The sequence below is a fragment of the Moschus berezovskii genome, chromosome 2, assembly GCF_049115385.1.
Source record: "Moschus berezovskii isolate FMDL1 chromosome 2, NW_MosBer_1.0, whole genome shotgun sequence".
Taxonomy (NCBI): Eukaryota; Metazoa; Chordata; class Mammalia; order Artiodactyla; family Moschidae; genus Moschus; species Moschus berezovskii.
Window position 1 is genome coordinate 43,581,060 of NC_142461.1, and position 21,429 is coordinate 43,602,488.

General features: G+C 38.5%; 1 protein-coding gene across 1 annotated transcript in view; it reads right to left on the reverse strand.

Annotated features, from left to right (window-relative positions):
- PARD3B (par-3 family cell polarity regulator beta) overlaps positions 1–21,429 on the reverse strand; it is a 1,186,757-nt gene that overhangs the window by 939,852 nt on the left and 225,476 nt on the right. The window lies entirely within an intron of this gene.

Consider the following 21,429-nt stretch of genomic DNA (forward strand, 5'->3'; position numbering starts at 1 on the left):
TATTTACAGATGTTTCAAAGTTCAATGTTAAATATAAATAAATGTAAATCCTGCCTCTTGTGAGTTTCTAGAAATTTGAATCAGCTTTAGAAAAATCTTTATTTAATAAATAAGTGTTATCTGATTAAAAAGGAAGATTGTGGGCTCAATGGCAAGATAAGACATTTTCCTCAGATAATAAAGATAATGACAATATCCATCCCAGGAGCCTCAGAGAGTAAACAAGAGATTTTTGAAACTGTGAGCCTGATGCACATAGATATTATAACTATATCATGCACTCTATTTCAAAACATCACAAAATTTAAAGGTCTTATAACTATTTTCCAGATAAGTTTGTATTTGACATGGTGTTTCACAAAAACTGAAATAAGGAAAAATACCTTGTCTTACATACAAAAACAGGATGGACAATCCTGTATTACAAACAAAATTTTTAAAAAACCATTTTAATACATCTCAACTGTGATAAAATGATCAAAATTGTGGTGGTAAGAAATTACATTTTAAAGAAACTATGAAATATATTTTTTGTAGTTCTCACACAGAAATAAAAGCCCTTTATCAAAGAAAATCTGTGAGAGAATTTAATAAAAGGAAAATAATAGCCAGCTCAAAACTGACCACACACTGAATTCTCTCTCTATTGAATCTGATTCCTTAGAAGTCAAACCACAGGAAAGCCTGATTCAATGGTTTGACATTATAAATAACTACTTTTGCTCTCAATGTAGGTGGCTTTATCTTGGTGGCCACTCCTTCAGCAAAAAGACTGAATGATGCACCTTTGAATGACTCTGCATTCTAAAAAGACCCAAAAAGTGTAACCATGCCCATTTTTTAGCTTCTGGAACATCATGAAGGTCAAGCAATACACAAGGTTAAAGAAGTTGAAGGAAGGCTAAAATAAACTCTTTGGAATGCTGACCTGTTAGCCAAAACTCCATCACACAATCACTGTGGACATACAATGACTAAACCCTAGCTCTGCCACTAATGAAGTCTATAATCAATGACCAAGTTACTTAATCTAATGGAGGCTTAATCATGTCAGCCAAACAATGTGGTAACACTTCAAAAAGACCTTGTAAAGATTAAAAACAAGAATATGTATAATATAAAATCCATTCAGTTTTCAAGTCACTCAGGCATGTCCAACTCTTTGCCAATTCATGGACTGCACCATGCCAGGCTTCCCTGTACATCACTAATCCCCAGAGCTTGCTCAAACAATGTCCATCGAGTCGGTGATGCCATCAAGCCATCTCATCCTCTGTCATCCCCTTCTCCCCCTGCCTTCAGTCTTTCCCAACATCAGGGTCTTTTCCCATGAGTCAGCTCTTCGCATCAGGTGGCCAAAGTATTGGAGCTACGGCTTCAGCATGAGTCCTTCCAATGAATATTCAAGAATGATTTCCTTTATGATTGACGGGTTTGATTTCCTTTCAGACCAAGGGACTCTCAAGAATCTTCACCAACACCACAGTTCAAATGCATCAATTCTTCAGCACTCAGCTTTCTTATGGTCCAACTCTCACATTCATACATGACTACTGGATAAACCAAATCTTTGACTAGATGGAACTTTGTCGGCAAAGTAATGCTTCTGCTTTTTAGTATGCTGTCTAGATTGGTCATACCTATTCTTCCAAGGAGCAAGCATCTTTTAATTTCATGGCTACAGTCACCATCTGCAGTGATTTTGGAGCCCAAGAAAATAAGGTCTGTCACTGTTTCCATTGCTCCCCATCTATTTACCATGAAGTGATGGGACCAGATGCCATGATCTTTGTTTCATGAATGTTGAGCTTTAAGCCAGCTTTTTCACTCTCCTCTTTCACTTTCATCAAAGGCTCTTTAGTTCCTCTTCACTTTCTTCAGTAAGGGTAGTGTCATCTGCAAATCTGAGATTATTGATATTTCCCCCAGCAATCTTGATTAAAGCTTGTGCTGCAACCAGCTTGGCATTTTACATGATGTTCTCTGCATATAAGTTAAATAAGCAGAGTGACACTATACAGCCTTGATGTACTCCTTTCCAAATTTGGATCCAGTCCATCATTCCATTCCTGGTTCTAACTGTTGCTTCTTGACCTGCATACAGATTTCTTAGGAGGCAGGTAAGGTGGTCTGATATTCCCAAATCTTTAAAAATATTCCACAATTTGTTGTGATCCACACAGTGAAAGGCTTTGGTATAGTCAGTAAAGCAGATGTTTTTCTGGAACTCACTTGCTTTTTCGATGATCCAACAGATGCTAGAAATTTCATCTCTGGTTCCTCTGCCTTTTCTAAACCCAGCTTGAACATCTGGAATTTCACAGTTCACTTACTGTTGAAGCCTGGCTTGGAGAATTTTGAGCATTACTTTACTATTGAGAGAGAAGAGTGCAGTCGTATGGCAGTTTGAACATTCTTTGGCATTGCTTTTATTTGGGATTGGAATGAAAACTGACCTTTTCCAGTCCTGTGGCCACTGCTGAGTTTTCCAAATTTGGGGGCATATTGAGTGCAGCACTTTCACAGCATCATCTTTGAGGACTTGAAATAGCTCAGCTGAAATTCCATCACCTCCACTAGCTTTGTTTGTAGTGATGCTTCCTAAGGCCCACTTGACTTCGCATTCCAGGATGTCTGGCTCTAGGTGAGTGATCACACGATCATGGTTATCTGTGTCATGAAGACCTTTTTTATGTAGTTCTTCTGTGTTTTCTGGGGCTACCTCTTCTTAATATCTTCCACTTCTGTTAGGTCCATAGTATTTCTGTCCTTTATTCCGCCCATCTTTGCATGAAATTTTCCCTTGGTATCTCAAATTTTCTTGAAGAGATCTCTAGTCTTTCCCATTCTATTGTTTTCCTCTATTTCTTTGCATTGACCACTGAGGAAGGCTTTCTTATCTCTCCTTGCTATTCTTTGAAACACTTCATTCAAATGGGTTTATCTTTCCTTTTCCCTTTTGCCTTTGCCTTCTCTTTTCTCAGCTATTTGCAAGGCCTCCTCAGACAACCACTTAGTCTTTTTACATTTCTTTTTCTTGGGGATTGTTTTGATCATTGCCTCCTATACAATGTCAAGAACTTCCATCCATAGTTCTTCAGGCACTCCATCAAGTTTAATCCCATCAATCTATTTGTCACTTCCACTGTAAAATCATACTGGATTTGATTTAGGTCATAACTGAATGGTCTAGTGGTTTTCCCTACTTTCTTCAATATCAGTCTGAATTTGGCAATAAGAAGTTCATGATCTGAGCCACAGTCAGCTCTTAGTCTTGTGTTTGCTGACTGTATAGAGCTTCTCCATCTTCTGCTGCAAAGAACATAATCAATCTGATTTCGATATTGATCATCTGGTGATGTCCATGTGTAGAGTCTTTCCTTGTGTTGTTGGAAGAGAGTGTTTGCTATGACCAATGCATTCTCTAGGCAATACCTAGTACAAATACTAGAATATAGAAGAAGGTCAATAACTTAGGTAGCTATCTAGAAGCTCTCTTCAACAGGTAGAAAGAAGAAACCCTGAAGAGAATTAGGTATTTATCAATAGACAGAGATTGTATACCTTCAGCTTCCTGAATAGACGTTAAACATACAACTTAACTCTCATCTGTGATGAATAATGAATTTTTTGAAAAGGAAAGACATACTAATCTTTTACCCACTAAGTCAATAATTTCCTATTAATATACTCAAGTACAATGAATATCTCTTACAATTCTAAAGAGCATAATACAGTTTTCCACATTTTCTATCACTGTTAAAAAATGGCAAGCTATTTAAGAGACAGATAATTTTAACAAAGAACCAGGAAAATTATATTTGCCCTTTGATAAAAGTTTCAAAATATTAAATTTCCTCATTAATAAAATAGTTTCAATATATTAAAAGAAAAACTACAGTGGCCAGATATAAAATGTAATTCATAAAGTCATGATTTTTTAATCACAATATAATAAAATATTGCTCAATGTCAGTTTTCATTATACAAGCAGTAATTTTTTGGACTTTTCTAAGTATTCCACTCCATGTGTCAGACTATCTTTTTCATGCATCATGTACTATATTATCTGTATACAAGAGGAAATCCCCACAGAATCCAAATAAGCAAAGATATTTTCAAACGGGGTTTTAAAGGAAATGTTAATTACATGTACATAACTCAAAAAATGCTACAACCCACAGGGTACAAAGTATCATCTGAGCATCATAACTGCTGGTTGACTTCTAGTACTCTGTTCAGCTTTTTAAATATATTAAATATATATATGCCTGGTACAGACTATCTGGTTACTTTTATTTTAGGATAGGGCACAGCTCCCAAGTAGCACCATGGAATATTTATATTGGATTTTTGTGACTGTGATTAACAAGAGTAGACATTTTGCGATCTGTTCTTTCATCCAGTCAAGTCTATTGCTCTGACATTTGCAGGGAATCTTCCATGGGTGCCACACTCTGCTAATGTCTCTGTAGAGGATAAGCAGAGAAAATAGATTATTCCAATAGTTCATATGAGATAATGGCCTAAACTGAAGCAAAATATAAAAAGTTGGTTAAAATCTCGTGCAAATGAAGATGTGGGAAAACAGGTATTCTTATAAACTACTGGGGAAATATAAAATTATTAGTATCTCTTGACAATAGCTATCAAAATTTAAGCACATGTATGGCTTAATTAAGCAATTGCCCTGCTATTAATATATACATTTTCATGAAGATATATACTGGAAATAATAGTTAACTGGGAAAAGAATAAATGCTACCCAAAAGGGATAGTTTAAATAAATGCTGCTATAGTCATACAATAAATTATCAAAAGCCAAAATATGACAAGATCTATTACATTTAAAAACAAAGTTTAGAACATTCTACTTAATCCCATTGCTATATATTTTAAAATATGTATATAATTTTTCATATATGCCTAGAGCTTTTCTGGAAGGACATATGATAAAGCACTAAGAGTTTCTTTGATGGAATTAGAGTGTGGGTGGGCATGAAAAAGGAGTTTTTATTTTATACTTATGTGCAAAGTTTTATCAGGTACATATATTACATTTTGAAATAAATTATCATAAAAAAATAAAGGTATGGCTAACCACAGATAGACGAACCTATACAATTAAGTTTTAATTTTGTGGAAAGAAGAACAAAAATACAATTGCAGTCATAAAGAATTAGTCTGAGCAAAATGCAAGGAGAACGGACAAGAAGGGGACTGCCATATAGCTGAGATGTTAGAAGGAGACTGTCATAGCTTAGATGTTAGCAAAACATCTGCTTTGAGAAATGGAAAGACGGTTAAGAGTCAGAGTTTGGAGAGAAGTCATAGGAAGACGGTAACAAGTCTACAGGAGACATAAGTAAGGAAGATGAACATCACAGATGGAAAACTGAGGACCTCAAACCACATATATTCATATAAGACATTGTAATGTCACTTAAGGGAAAAATACTGGCCCACCTTAGTATTTTGGGGAGAGCAGAAATAAGAACCAGCTGATACTGCAGGAAAAACAGGTTTTTGGAACAACCAGAAGTCATAACATGGGTGCCTGACAAAAATCATACAGCATGCCATGCTTGATCCTTTATTCACTGCACACAAGGCAAGCATTTTATCTCCATCAGTGATGCCAAGAAAAGACATCGATATTCTCCTTCTAGTCCATCTCAACGGAAACATACCCCCAAGCTAGTGATTCTCCATTGTGACTGCACTTTGGAATGCTGCCAAAGAACCTTAAAATATATTCACACCTGAGTCAACTCCTAGGAAGTTTCAGTTAATTGGCCTGGGATGCAATCAAGCACCTGAAATTTTCAGTGCTCTCCAGGTGATTCTAACTTGAAGCCAAAGTTGAGAACCACAGCCCTACAATACCCAGCTTCTCACATTCATAGAGTAATTCAAACTTTCACAATTTAAACTTATCCCACCTCTCAAGATAACAAGTCCTTAAAGTATCATCTGAAATATAAACATTACAAATCAGAGGCTTCTTGCTTTCTACATTTGTGGCAGATTACTTCATTGGTGGGTCCCAGTGAAACATACTTGGGTGATTGATTCCTTTGTGTAGTCCTCTCTCATTCTGACTCTGGGTATGGCCATTCAACTTGTTTTGGCCAAGAGGCCACTGATTATAGACTTCGTTAGAGGTAGAGCTAGTGTGTAAACCTGACCCTAAGTCCACAATCATTGTACTTCCACAATGAGGTACATGGGATTGAGTTTTGGCCAACAGGTCATCATTCCAAAGAGTTTATTTTAGTCTTCTATCATCTTCCTTAACCTTTGTGTTAACACTTGTATTTCATGATGTTTCAGAGGCTGAAAACATAAAATGAAAACATTTTATGGTTTTTCTTTTTTAGAATGCAGCATCATTCAAAGGCACATCATTCAGCCTCTCTGCTGAAGGAGTGGCCACCAAGATAAAGCCACCTAGGTTGAAAGCAGAAGTAGGTATTTATAATGTCAATCCATTGAATCAGTCTTTCCTGTTGTTGGACTTTGGGGTCAGTTTTCTTGGAAAATCCATCTTGGTACCCAACTGCTATGCTTTAAATAAAACTAACTGGAAAGATAATCCACATGGAAGAAAATCAAGTGTCCCCAACTAAGCCTAGCTAACACAGCTGGAGTGACTTCCCCAAACAAATCAACCCATAGACTTATAAGAAAATAAAAGTTCATTGTCCATTACATGTCCAACTAATATTTTTTTGCTTCATCATCTTGTTCTTTGTGTGTCTTATTTCTGTTCCTCTGGAGACAGTGATTTTTCTCAAACTTAATGAATCTTTGATCCACTTTAAAAAAGTTTAGCACACACAGACACCAACCTTATTAGACAAGCAAAGAAAAATCATCAACATTTTTAAGTAAAAATTAAAATTTTTTAAATTAACAATCATTTCATATCAGTGAGAGATGAGTTTCTGCTTAAACCTTTAACTAAGGCACCTTTATCTGACATGAGCTAAAGGTCAGATTTCATGTCTGTTTAGTTAATTTTCTTACTAGTTCATCTAAATTAGAAACTATCATTACAGAACATTCAGAGTGAAGGTATGTTTGGCAATTCTCTCAGACTTCAGGATATTTGGAGTTAATGTACTTGGAATTATGGAGAGATATCTTATTTACATATGCTTTCAGAGAGTCAGTTGAAACACTTGTCACACTTAAAAGCTAATGATCTCTTAACATAAAAAATAAATCTTTATATTCTGCTGCAGCATTTCTATAGATTTTTAATTATGGCTTTCAAGTTCAATATCTCGATAAAGAAAATTATAAAAGTAATGAGGAAAAATAAAATTCTTGATAAGAAATATTTGTAGTCAGTTTTCTTCAAAACCACCGTAACCTACTCTCCATGATTGACAGGTTGATAATGCAGCCATGCAAAGGTGAGTGTGTGCTCATTCACTCAGCTGTGTCTGACTCTTTGATACCTTATGGACTGTAACCTGCCAGGCTCCACTGTCCATGGGATTTCCCAGGTAAGAATGCTGGAGTGGAATACTAGAATTCCCTTCTAAAAAGATCTTCCTGATTCAGGGATTGAACCCACATCTCCTGCTTGGCAGGTGGATTCTTTACCACTGAGCCATCTAAGAAGCCCCATGGAAAGGTAGGGCAAAGGTATTCAAGAAACTTAATATGATGAAAAAATACCAACCAAGCAAGCCACTTAAATAAATGAATCCATTACCAATAAAACATGTTTTCATTCCATCTTTCAGATAAACATCCGAGTCCCTTTACCACTGGGCAGCCAGCAAGCATTTTTTAACAGGGGGGAAAAAATACACTCTTCCATTTCTTCACCCAGAATGTTAAGATATATACTTAGTGGTTTCAGTTTCATCCTAGTCACAATTTTCACTGGTTCCCTTATCCCTGAATCCTCAAGTGGGGAGCATATTATTGACAAGCAACTACCCTTCAAGAATAAAGCAGCATATGGAAAAGCACTGGGATTAAACTCTTACTTACAAAGCAACACCAACCTCGGCCCACCCCTGCCCTCTGCCAAAACAACTGTTTTACTTTCCTGATTTCTTAGAGGATTCTAATCCACCTTGTTCAGTCTATAGCAGAACTCTCAAAACAATCACTCCCGCTTCCTGCAGCACATGGTCTTAAATGATAATGCTAACCGTCATTGACGCTCCGATAGAAAGTAAGTTCTACGAAGGCAACGGCTGGGTCTCTCTTGTTCACTGCTGTATTTTCCAGCGTCTGTCTGTAAAAATTCTTATGACAGTAGGCTCTGAAAAAATTTGTTGAGTGAATAAATATATATATTTCATATACTCCAAACTAGATTCAGTCTCCACACCCCAATTCTTTTGCCTCACTGTGAGGAAAAGGTTAGTACACAAAATAACAAATGCTGTTTTACTCACTGCAGGCCACTGATGCGTGAGGTGTCATTTAACAAAGGAATTCTGCCAATACTTAATGTTTCCCCTCTACATACATTTGTTATTAGTGTTTGGGCTAGATGACAAGTTTCATGGTAGTCCTGTGACTTATGTCACAAAAAAGACTGAAATTCTGAGTGATGGCTCTAGGGTTTTAGATTCTGGCTTTAGGGGAAAAAAGATCATCAACTTCACAGTGCAAAAACCATTTTAACAGGTTCATAACAGGTGACTATCAGTCAATGGATCACCAATCCAATAAAATCTGAATGCTAGATACTGTCATACGTGCTGTTCACATGACTCCTTATTCAGAAGCCTCTGGTAAATTATGACACTACCAGAATCCCTTCTTATATGTTTTATATAGGTTTAAATTCAGTATGTGAATTAAAGTTCTGATGCTAATATTTTAATTCTATTTTCATCATTTAATCACATCTGAGACATCAATCCATTTTTGTGTACATAGGAATTAAAACAGCAATAACAGAAATTGAATATTTAAACATGTAAGTCATATGCAAATAAATATTTTAGCAACAAACTTGCACCTTAACTGAGAAAACCTAGGACTCCAGTCTTGAAAATGTACTGTTTATGGATAGATGCTAGACACTCTCATTCCTCAATAACAAACCCATCACTCTAGAATCATCACATTATGGAGCACTTCGCATTCTCCGCTGAAGCCTAGAGTGGCCCTGTAATTAAGTGGTCAACAAAATGTAAGACTAAAGGTCATGCGTGACTTCTGAAGCTTGTGCTTAAAATGGAGGGTCAATGTAAATTGCTATAGCCACTATAGAGAACAGTATGGGGGGGTCCTTAAAAAACTAGAGTTACCATATGATCCAGCAATACTACTCCAGGACATATATCTGAAGAAAACTATCATTCAAATAGATACATGGACTCTACATTCATAGCAACTTCCAACTTCCCTCTCTTAACCATTATGGGCTCCATCGTCTCTTACAATTATTCTTAATTCAATATGCTATACTGCATGTCAACTACTAACATTTAAAATTTGTGGAATGTACGCAAAGTTGTCTCTTTGCTTCTTTCCTCCCCAGCTGCCAAATATATCTGTGGAATGTTTGCTGGGCCCCAGTGGACCACAGAAAGGCATGGACTATGCTTCAGGTTCTCAAAGTAATTTTCTTCTCAGTGAAGATGAAGCTGTCTCACATGGGCATCGTTTCCAGGCTATCCTCACTGCAGGACTCCTAGCAGGCAAGCAGAAAGCCACAGTATTCTACAGATGCCTGTATTCACATGGTCCCAACTGTGTGTGGCCTGAGGCTTGCTTTTAGCGCGTACACAGAGCAGACTGGACCATCAAGTGCCTCTTACAGATTATGGAACAGAAGTGTCACAAGCATGTTACAGATACTGGTCACTGTCTTCAAGGGTTCAAGTGTACAATTCAGAATACACATAAATGTGAACTTTATCCCTGACCAGTGAATATATTCCAGGGCCCAGACTGAAGAACACTATACCACCAGATTTTGAATAAAGCATTTTATTATATTCTGCTTTGTGACAACAGAATCAAACATTGTCAGAGCTGAATGGGGAATTAGAGATTCATTGAATCCAACCCTCATTTTACAGATGTGAAAATCTAGGCACAAAGATTAATATTTTTGCTCAAAATCACCTGTTGAGTGACACAGCTGGTACTAGGCCATGAGAGTTGATTTTTGCAGAGATCCTCTTATTCAAGTACCAATAGCAGATTTGGGGGTTTTGCTTTATGTGTGCCACCCATTCAATCACAATCTAAGTAACTTGTAGATGCTCAACTTAAAAAAAAAATAAATAAGCCAGCTAAAATTTTCTAAGACAGAGTTGGAAAATTTTTCTACTAACTACATGCAGTATTTTAAGCTGTAAATTCACAGAACTTTGCACCTTCAAAGTTTTGTTTCTACCTAGGATGGCTTGTTTCTGTCAGATAGCAGATATATTTCTTTAATAATGACTCATATGATTCATACTACAATTTAGTAGCACAAAGTTTTCAATGCATTTGGGGGTACCTAAGTATAATATCTGGAGAAGGAAATGGCAACCCACTCCAGTATTCTTCCCTGAAGAATCCCTTGGACAGAGGAGCCTGGCAGGCTACAGGCCACGGGGTTGCAAGAGTTGGACACGACTCAGTGACTAAACCACCACAACCAGGTATAATGTGGAACAAAAGATGGAGAGATAGAATATGCAGTGTTTGCAGCCTACAAAGTCACAGGTAACAAAACGATGACTAGCTACATCTTCTCAGTGGAAATCTCTCACTTTTAGCAAGACCTAAAATCTATCTGTGGTGTTGGAGAAGACTCCTGAGAGTCCCTTGGACTGCAAGGAGATCCAACCAGTCCATTCTAAAGGAGGTCAGTCCTGGGTGTTCATTGGAAGGACTGATACTGAAACTGAAACTCCAATACTTTGGCCACCTCATGTGAAGAGTTGACTCACTGGAAAAGAGTCTGATGCTGGGAGGGACTGGGGGCAGGAGGAGAAGGGGACAACAGAGAATGAGATGGCTGGATGGCATCACCGACTTGATGGACATGAGTTTGAGTGAACTCTGGGAGCTGGTGATGGACAGGGAGGCCTGGCGTGCTATGATTCATGGGGTTGCAAAGAGTCAGACACGACTGAGCAACTGAAATGAAAATTTCGTTTAATGGTGATTGGTTTACTCTTGAATATAAACTACAAGCAAGTAAAGTCAGATACTTTTGACCACCTCCAACATAGTTTTGGCTCTAAAATACGTAATAAGACTTTTAGTTTTGTCTAAAAGTTACCCCCAAATAAGTTATTTTCTAAGCCATTTACTGAACAAGCAGATAACTTACATCTTGTTCTTCAAACCTGTCATAAAATATAATACATAAGTTAGCCTTTATGGTGCACGATGGAAGGTCCTAAATATTGGCCACCTGACATGAAGAGTTGACTCACTGGAAAAAACTCTGATGCTAGGAAAGACGGGGAAGCAAAAGGAGAAGGGGATGGTGGAGGATGAGATGGTCAGACAGCATCGCCAACTCAATGGACATGAAATTGAGCAAACTCTGGGAGATACTGAAGGACAGAGGAGACTGATGTGCTGCAGTCCATGGGGTCACAAAGAGTAAGACTAGACTGAGTGACTGAATAACAAAGATGATATGAAGGATGGACCCCTTTCTCAGATAAACCTAGGAAGAATGCATGCTACCACTAAAACCACACAAATGAGAACTGTCTGCAACTGAACATGATAACGATGCTAATGGGAAATGGGAGATACACCATTTTATATAAATTGTTCCCATTCCAAAAGACTTGGCAGTGATTTATGGATTAAGATGGCATAAAATTAGAAATTAAAAGATCAAAGAGAATAGAGATCAACCGAAGAAAGCAAAGTAGTTGTTCTCAGACTTGAACAAATTACACCATCAGAATAATGAATTTAGCTCTGAGATTACTGATATCTAAGGCAAAAATGAAAATAGGTTGTGCTACACAGTTCTAATTTTCTGATAAGGGAAAACATTCAGGCTTAAAAAGACGGCAGTTTTTATTCATTTACCAAAAGTAGGAATTTATCAGATGTGTACTTGTATAATGTTGCATCAATGGCTAAACAGCAGCTGCAGCAATAGGTAAACATTTAGAAGCACTTACTATCTTCCAGACATGTCACCAAGCACCCCACATTTATTATACCATTTAATCATTATAAGAACCTCAGGAAACCCCGACTTATAGACAAGAAAATGGTAGTACAAACACATAGAGTCCAATGGCACAGAGTTAGCAATAATATATGCAGAACCACTGGGCAGGCTACCAAATTCACCCTTTAAAAGATAATCTTTCTTTGTGAATATATAAAATTAGCATATTTACTAAATATTTTACAATAAATATAAGAAAATAGCCTAGAGGATGGTGATTATGCTTAGCAAACAGTTTAGGTTCTAAAGTCTATATTTTTTAACACAACACTTCTCTGTGCCGCTAAGCAGATTTCTAGTAAGGCCATTAGACATTAGGATCAGCAATGTAGATACATACTTCTTGACAGGTGAGATCTGATGGACAGTACATATTATGTAGTAACGTGTGATACAGAAATGCTGTTCCAACAGATGGTTCTCCTATTGAGCCTCTGTAACACAACAGCAAACTAAAAATCAAAAATCACATTTCCTTAGAAGTAAAGGAGATCAGTCCTGGGTGTTCATTGGAAGGACTGATGCTAAAGCTGAAGCTCCAATACTTTGGCCACCTCATGCAAAGAGTTGACTCACTGGAAAAGACTCTGATGCTAGGAGGGATTGGGGGCGGGAGGAGAAGGGGACGACAGAGAATGAGATGGCTGGATGGCATCACCGACTCGATAGACATGAGTTTGAGTGAACTCCGGGAGTTGGTGATGGACAGGGAGGCCTGGCATGCTGTGCTTCATGGGGTCACAAAGAGTCTCTTATGACTGAGCAACTGAACTGAACTGAATTGAACGCCATTCAGGTACTTTGTTCTCTAGTATGTTAACTTCAGTTCAGTCACTCAGTCGTGTCCGACTCTTTGCAACCCCATGAATCACAGCATGCCAGGCCTCCCTGTCCATCACCAACTCCCGGAGTACACTCAAACTCATGTCCACAGAGTCGGTGATGCCATCCAGCCATCTCATTCTCTGTCGTCCCATTCTCCTCCCGCCCCCAATCCTTCCCAGCATCAGAGTCTTTTCCAGTGAGTCAACTCATCGCATGAGGTGGCCAAAGTATTGCAGTTTCAGCTTTAGCATCAGTCCTTCCAATGAACACCCAGGATTGATCTCCTTTAGAATGGACTGGTTGGATCTCCTTGCAGTCCAAGGGACTCTCAAGCGTCTTCTCCAGCACCACAGTTCAAACGCATCAATTCTTCGGCGATCAGCCTTCTTCACAGTCCAACTCTCACATCCATACATGACCACGGGATAGACCATAGCCTTGACTAGACGGACCTTGGTTGGCAAAGTAATGTCTCTGCTTTTTAATATACTATCTAGGTTGGTCATACCTTTCCTTCCAAGGAATAAGCGTCTTTTAATTTCATGGCTACAATCAGCATCCGCAGTGATTTTGGAGCCCAATAAAACAAAGTCTGACACTGTTTCCACTGTTTTTCCATCTATTTCCCATGAAGTGATGGGACCAGATGCCATGATCTTTGTTTTCTGAATGTTGAGCTTCAAGCCAACCTTTTCACTCTCCTCTTTCACTTTCATCAAGAGGCTTTTGAGTTCCTCTTCACTTCAGACTCCACCAAAACTGGTTATGTTCCTGCCTTCCTCCTTTAAGACTGTGAATCCTCTCAAACTGCTGCAATACTGATTAGCCAAGACACCAATAGTACATGCTGCTAAGTCACTTCAGTCGTGTCCGACTCTGTGTGACCCCATAGATGGCAGCCCACCAGGCTCCCCCGACCCTGGGACTCTCCAGGCAAGAATACTGGAGTGGGTTGCCATTTCCTTCTCCAATAGTACATAGCACAATTCAAAAAAAAAAAAAAAGAGAGAGAGTGCGCTGCTTCTGTTTTCCTTCAGGAAGTTACTGCTATACCAATTCCTTTCATTGTGCTTCTCATCTGCCGCTCACTGACAGGTGGTAGCAGTTTTAATAAAACTCACAGGATGACAGGAGAGAAATGAATATTAACTTTTCCACAGGCATACAATATAACCTTGTTTTTATGTAAAATTCAACCTTCAAAAGATGCTAAGAGCTGTCTCAATACACTTGGTGTTTGCCTACAGTGAAATTTTAGAATAAGGATGGTCTGTAAGAATTTTTTAATGTAAAGCCTTAGGAAGAGTTATTCAAATTACGGTAATTTAATCTGAGTCAGATATTATATACAGTTTTGTTTTCTTAATTCTTTTTAACAATTTCAAAGTCAGCTATAGCAAATTCAAAATAAGGAAATAATAGTATTTATCCGTCTTTAGAAAACCAAATTACTAAATATCATCCCTTTTCTGAATGAGAAAGTTATATGATACTGTAACTATTTTTAAAAAGTAAGATAAAGTATTTCTGCAGAATCAAATCTTGGAGTAGCACTTTTAAACTCATATCTAAAGTGATGATTAGGTTTCCAAATGATACATTAAAAAAACTTTAGTTATTGGGATGCAGCAAATTCTTATTTAAATCTTGTACCACCAAAGTAAGAATGTTGACATCAGAAACTTTTTTCAAAGCTTCATCTATTAGCTCCTTCTATGTGTATCACAGTGGAGCCATCCTTTGAAAAATAGTTCCATATCAAAGCACTTTTCCTTTCACACATTTCAACCCAATTAGAGACAAGAGAGATGAGTGTTAACAAGATGGTTAAATTTAGAAAGTATATGCAAAAAAGCCAAATGTTTTTAATTACTTTAATATTTTCCACATGTAGAACTTTATCTTATTAGGCATTAAAACAAGTCTAAAATGGAAAAATCAGAACCATCAGCGCTCTGTGTGAGATTATCAGCTGGACACAAATTAATATTTATGTTCTGGAAGTTCCTCTATCAACTATTAGTTATTGTGTAGAGGGTATTATAATAGAAACTTTTCAGGCACAGGTAACTTGCATACTTTTATCAGGTAAATATATTAAGTTCTTACACATGTTCCTGGTTATCCTTTAACCATACAAAGAATTAAAATATATATATAAGTCACATCTCTTTGCTCTTTTTGGCTTATAACATGGACTCCAAATTGGCTTTATTTTTGGAATAAAAAAGAGATGAAGCCTACTTTGTGGATTTACTGCATCAAAATCGAGTTTGTAGGATCCCAGTGTTTACTAATATTGTGAGACAGCTTTACAAAAATCCATAAAGCATTTCTCAGAGCTCAAGGCTAGATAGTAAGAGTGTTATTAATATACCAAAAGTATTCTCCTAGACCAAAATCTGATAGGGAAGGCCCACTGATACTGGGGAGAAAATGTCATTAAAATGGGTTATTTCAATATCTTTAGAAATCATGTCTTTACAACACTGAACTAATGGAGATATTACTTGTTTGACATTCAAATGGCCCTCAGTGGTATTACCATACTAAAAGTAGAGGCCAGAATCTTTGCACTTTTGTACTTCAGATAATTAACAGATCAGTTTTGGGGGAAAATTCCCTGAAAAATCTTAGAATTTCAATTAATTATGAACTTGACATGAGTTATATGAAATTTGAGTTTCCCCAGTGGTTCATCTGGTAAAAAACACACCTGCCAACGCAGGAGACGCAAGAGATGTGGATTCAATCCCTGGGTAGGGAAGAAGGCCTGGAGAAGCAAGTGGCAACCTGCCCCAGTATTCTTGTCTGGAAAATTCCATGGACTGAGGAGCCTGGCAGGCTACAGTCCATAGGGTCTCAAAGAGTCAGACATGGCTGAACATGTGTGCACGCACATGATATTTATCTTTGCTATTATTGGTGGAAAGGAGGTTGGCTCGAGTACATAAAATTATAAGCATGCAAAAGGTCAAATCTGCTAGTAACAAATAATCCCAACCAAACTAAAGAAGTCCTATTAGATTTGGCTTTGGACCCACTCTCTATCACCAGCCTGCTAATGAAATCATGGGTATATGAAAAATAACTAAGAAATTTTTGAAAAACTAATCTAAGCCTTTCCCCTAATTTAGATGGTTAGCATTAATATTTAAGTACTATCCAGCTTCATTTTCGGAGAAGGCAATGGCAAGCCACTCCAGTACTATTGCCTAGAAAATCCCATGGATGGAGGAGCCTGGTAGGCTGCAGTCCGTGGGGTCGCTAAGGGTCGGACACGACTGAGCAACTTCACTTTCACTTTTCAATTTCCACTTTCACACATTGGAGAAGGAAATGGCAACCCACTCCAGTGTTCTTGCCTGGAGAATCCCAGGGACGGGGGAGCCTGGTGGGCTTCCGTCTATGGGGTCACACAGAGTTGGACACGACTGAAGTGACTTAGCAGCAGCAGCAGCAGCTTCATTTTACTTCCTGCCCACACAGCAGTGGTTCTACAAGGGAGGGCTCTGACCTGGATCATTAGATTACTTAAGAACTTGCTGGGGACTTCCCTGGTGGTCAAGTGGTTAGGACTTCATACATTCACTGCAGGGAGTATAGGGTCTATTCTGGTCGGGGAGCTAAGATCCCCTCAAGTCCCACATCCAAAAAAGGAGTGACCATCAAGAGAAAAACACTGACTGTGACCTGGAGGTTTGCATTGCTCCAACATCATCAGGTCTGGAATTCCATCTTCTAACCTCCATTTTTCTCTATCACTTCCTGTGAGCTTGGAGCATGAAAACCCTCAAGGTCTTTCAAAGCTTTCCTGATCCTCAAAGTTTCCCCCACTTCCTGTTTTCCTTTCCTTTCCTACTCAGATTGGCCCCCACGACTCAGCACTTCAATTTTCTCACTTGCCAATTATCTTTTGTCAACCTTTTTCCTTTCATTGTTCTGTTGTATCTGACTGAACAGCCGACCTCAAATTAATCAGTCACCTCTTTTTCCTGCTTCTGAAGGGCAAATGCCAAGTTCTGAGGAGAATGGAGCATGGCAGTATCCCCTGGACAGATACCGAATTGCTAGTTTCAGTTTTACCCTCAGAAATCCTTTATCGCACCCGTGGTTCTATTCCAAACTTCAGGCACCACAAACCACCATTTTCTTCCAAATCCCACCTCATCCTGTCACTCATCCTTAACCTCTACTCTGGAATTAAGCTTCCCAACTCTCTGAACTCAGACACATGGTCACACTGATCCTTCCTGGCCTCAGAGAACACTGTATCTCTTCTTCCCAAGGTTAAAAGCTATATCTGACTGGCCCTGGACCTCTCTCTTCCTGAATCCTCTTAAACCTTGTTCTAGCCATTAAACTTTCTCTTTCACATTCTTTCAGCTGCTTCCTCCAAGTTTCTCTTTCCTCACTGACTAAAAAAAAACAGTTGTCTCTCCCAAGAAGCTGTCTCTTCTTTCTTCACATGAAAGAAGTCTCCATGTGAAACTGGCAATCAATCATTAGGAAAATACGAAGTAAACTTCAAAAGGGTTTGTATCAATGAAACCACAAACCTTGATTTTTCTTTGTTTTGGCCCAGCTTGAACCTGAACAGCTATGACCTCACTGTGAAACAGGGTTACTGAGCGACCACCCTGATTTACTGTAAACCCCAATCCTATCCATAGTGTGTTGGATATGAGGAAATATGTAATACACATCCAGTCAACCTGAGTAACCCTTCTGGAAGAAAGATCTTAATTTAGTCAGGCCTAGTCAGGCACTTCCCTGGTGCCTCAGCAGTAAAGAATCCACCTGCCAATTCAGGAGACATGGGTTTGATCCCTGGGTTAGAAGGACTCCCCAGAAGAGTAAATGGCAACCCACTCCAGTATTCTTGCCCGGGAAATCCAATGAACAGAGGAGTCTGGCATGCTACACTCCAAGGGGTTGCAAAAGACTCTGACATGACTTAGCAACTAAACAACAATGGCAATAACAGTCTTGAGAAAGAAGGTAATTTCAGGATTCAATTATTGTGGTTTAGCTATCCTTTCCAAAAACAGCTGCTAAGTGAAGAAAAGAATGGGAGACATACGGATAGGAAAAGGTTTCCTGTAAAATACTTCCCTCTGCAAGGGTGAGGTCTATTAACGCTGGCCCTTGCGTGCCTTTAGACACTCTGAAGTAAGAGTCAAGACATTTCTCAGTGAAAGAAAGCAGGACTTCTGCTCTCTGTTGCCTCATCACGCTAGCTCTTCTGAAATGCCAGGTGAAGAAGAGGGAGAAGAACCCAGAAAGGGTCTGAGAGCACCTCACAGATGGTGTCTAAGTAGTGACAGACCCTCCTGTGAGGGCGTGGTTTAAGTAAAAGTATCATGATATAAGAGAAAAACAGCTTGAAAGGCCACTCAGCAAGCTATGGAGAAACAATAAAAATAATGTCAGAAACCCAAATGAGTCTTCTAGTTTAAAAAACAAAGGCCCAGTGAAGTCCCTGCATTTTGTAACAAGGTCATGAAAGCAATACAGTAAGAGTCTCTGCTTCCTTCCCTGAGCACATGATGAGAAACCTTACCAGTAAATGCCATCAAAGTGGCATTACAACTTTAAAACTTGATAACATTTTTCACAACATGTACAGGCAGTCTGTCCTAGTTTAGAGCTGTTTTAAACCCTTTCCATTTGAAATTAAGTGGAACATTTAAAGCAAAGAACCATAAAGATCAACTTTAAAAATCTATAAGCAATTAAGAATTTCAAAAAAGAGATCAATATTTAACTACAAAAATATAATACAAAACTCAACTCAGAGCAATAGCAAAAAAAAAAAAACTATTTCCAAGCTCCTTTCTAATACAGAACCAGCTCTCAAAAAATCCTTAAAGTAACAAAGCCTACAATCATTCTCTTAACCAGTATTTGGCAGGCATCTACTACTATGGATACGTATACCAAAACTAAACAATTTCAATATAGCCTTTAAAATGTTATAAAGAAGTTATCATTCCAAGAAATTGATAAAGAAATAAATTTAAAATATGGTTAACTTACTGGAAGCCATGTTGTTTCTCAGCTACCGCAAAGTGTAGAATTCCAATAAGACAAAATCTGAGGAAAAGCTTTGTAAGTGGAAACAATGTAAGTGAAATCTCTTACTGGACGAAACGATGATATTATGTTCCTGAAGAAAGCAACTGAAGTCTGTCTTTAGATAGACACCACCTCAGTGTTTAACAGTAATAACAATTGCATTCTGAATAATATAGCACTATCATAACATTTCAGGCCTAGAACGTATGGTATGCAGTTTTACAATAAAATTAGTGTCAATTGTTGCAAAAATGGCAATCATCAAAAAGGCAGTTTATCGTACTGCAGAAGTGAGTTTACAGAGGGCTGAAAGATTGAAGGCAAAGGAGAAGCGGGTGACTGAGGATGAGATGGTTGGATGGCATCACTGACTCAATGGACATGAATTTGAGCAAACTCTGGGAGATACTGAAGGACACGGGAGCCTGGGGTGCTGCGGTTCATGGGGTCACAAAGAGTCAGATGTGATGGAACAATAGCAACAAAAGCAAAGAGAGTTCTTGACAGTCAGGAGATTCAACCTGCCAAGCAAAGCCCATAGAGGCAACATCCTCCCTATGCCTGAAAGGGAGCAGTCCTGCCTAAAACCACGTGGCAGAGCATCGGCTTCTGCCATAGTCCCATTCAGCTACTCTGATGATGTCCTCAGCTGAACTCCCAACACAAGTTAGATAACTAGGTCCTGCTTTTCCTCCACCCTTTTCTCCTTACCTGCTTTTCACCCCTTGTCCTTTGACCTCCAGCTCCATAGTATTCTACCTTGATCTACTTCTCTCTTCCTTATGTGATCTTTCTATCTGAATCAAACTCTGCAGGGGACAAAGGGTGAGATATAGCTCTTTGCATTGTTTTCAAATTAATACACAGAATCAAGAAAAATGTAGGTCAATATCTGTATAAACAGTTGTATGTAATAAACACAATTATTAAAAATGATATACATAAAATTTTCTTTTACATAGATAATACTTTTGCAGAAGGACAAATTTTTAGTTGCTCCATTGTGTCTGACTCTGTGACCCCATGGATTGTAGCCCGCCAGGCTCCTCTGTCCATGGAATTCTCCCAGCAAGAATACTAGAGTGGGTGGCCATTCCCTTCTCCAGCGAATCTTCCTGACCCAAGGATTGAACCTGGGTCTCCTGTATTGCAGGTAGATTCTTTATCCTCTGAGAAACCAGGTAAAGTTTTGTGCATATAGAAGGATAGGATGGACAAATTTGTTAAATCCTAACACCAACTGCAAAAATCTTAGACAACAGCTATTAGACTTTGTGCATATTCTGCATGGCTTATCAAAACACAGACTTCTGGAATACAACCCCAGAGCTTTTGAGTAAGCAGGACTAGGCTGAGGCTTAAGAACACCCATTTGTAACAAATTCCCAGGTAATAATACTGAAGCTGTTGAATCTATGGATCACACTGAGAACCTCTGAACCTGGAGCGTCAGCATCACTTAATCCTAGTTCAGATTTTCCCTGAATCCTTGGAAAAAGTGGTTTTCACAGAAGCCCAGTATATAACGAGTAGGAAGAATAGTACCTGTTGAAAGGAGGAATGGGATTTCCTTAGAACCAGATGCGCTTGTGTCTCTCCTGGCAAAATTCCCTAAATCAACTGTATATTATATCTGCTAAGTGTCAGGGAGACTAATGTATCAATTAAAGCTATGGTATTAAGCACTTATAGGATAGAAACCAAAAAACAAGAGCTAAGTTTTTTTTAATAAGTTGGCAAAAATGGAAAGTTTCTCCAGGAAATTCTTCAAGACAGTCCCTCTCAAATTAGTAAGAATAAACACAGTCTTAGTAACCCACAGGGTGTGGAAGAATACAGGGTTTGAAGCTTAAACAAAACATTATGTGCTGTGTTTAGTCATTCAGTCATGTCCAACTCTTTTTGACCCATGGACTGTAGCCTGCCAGGCTCCTCTGTCCGTGGGGATTCCCTAGGCAAGAATACTGGAGTGGGTTGCCATGCCATCCTTCAGGGGATTTTCCCACCCCAGGGATCAAACCCAGGTCTCCCATATTGCAGGCAGATTCTTTACTGTCTAAGCCACCAGGGAAGCCCTACAAACATCACAAAATACTGAATAATTAACTGGGTGTACCATCAGGGGTTTTGTGAGGAGAGTCAGTATGGCAGGAGGCTGGTCTAACACATTTCTGTTAGCTCAAGACCCTTGAAGATTTAAATGAATGAAGTCAATTTCTGGATGTCTTTCATAGGAATAAATACAGAACTCAGCATCATCAGATATCAGTCTGGGTAACACAAAAACAAGTTCTCCCGTTCTTTTCTATAAGAAAGCCAAGAACAGGAGAAATATAATTTGA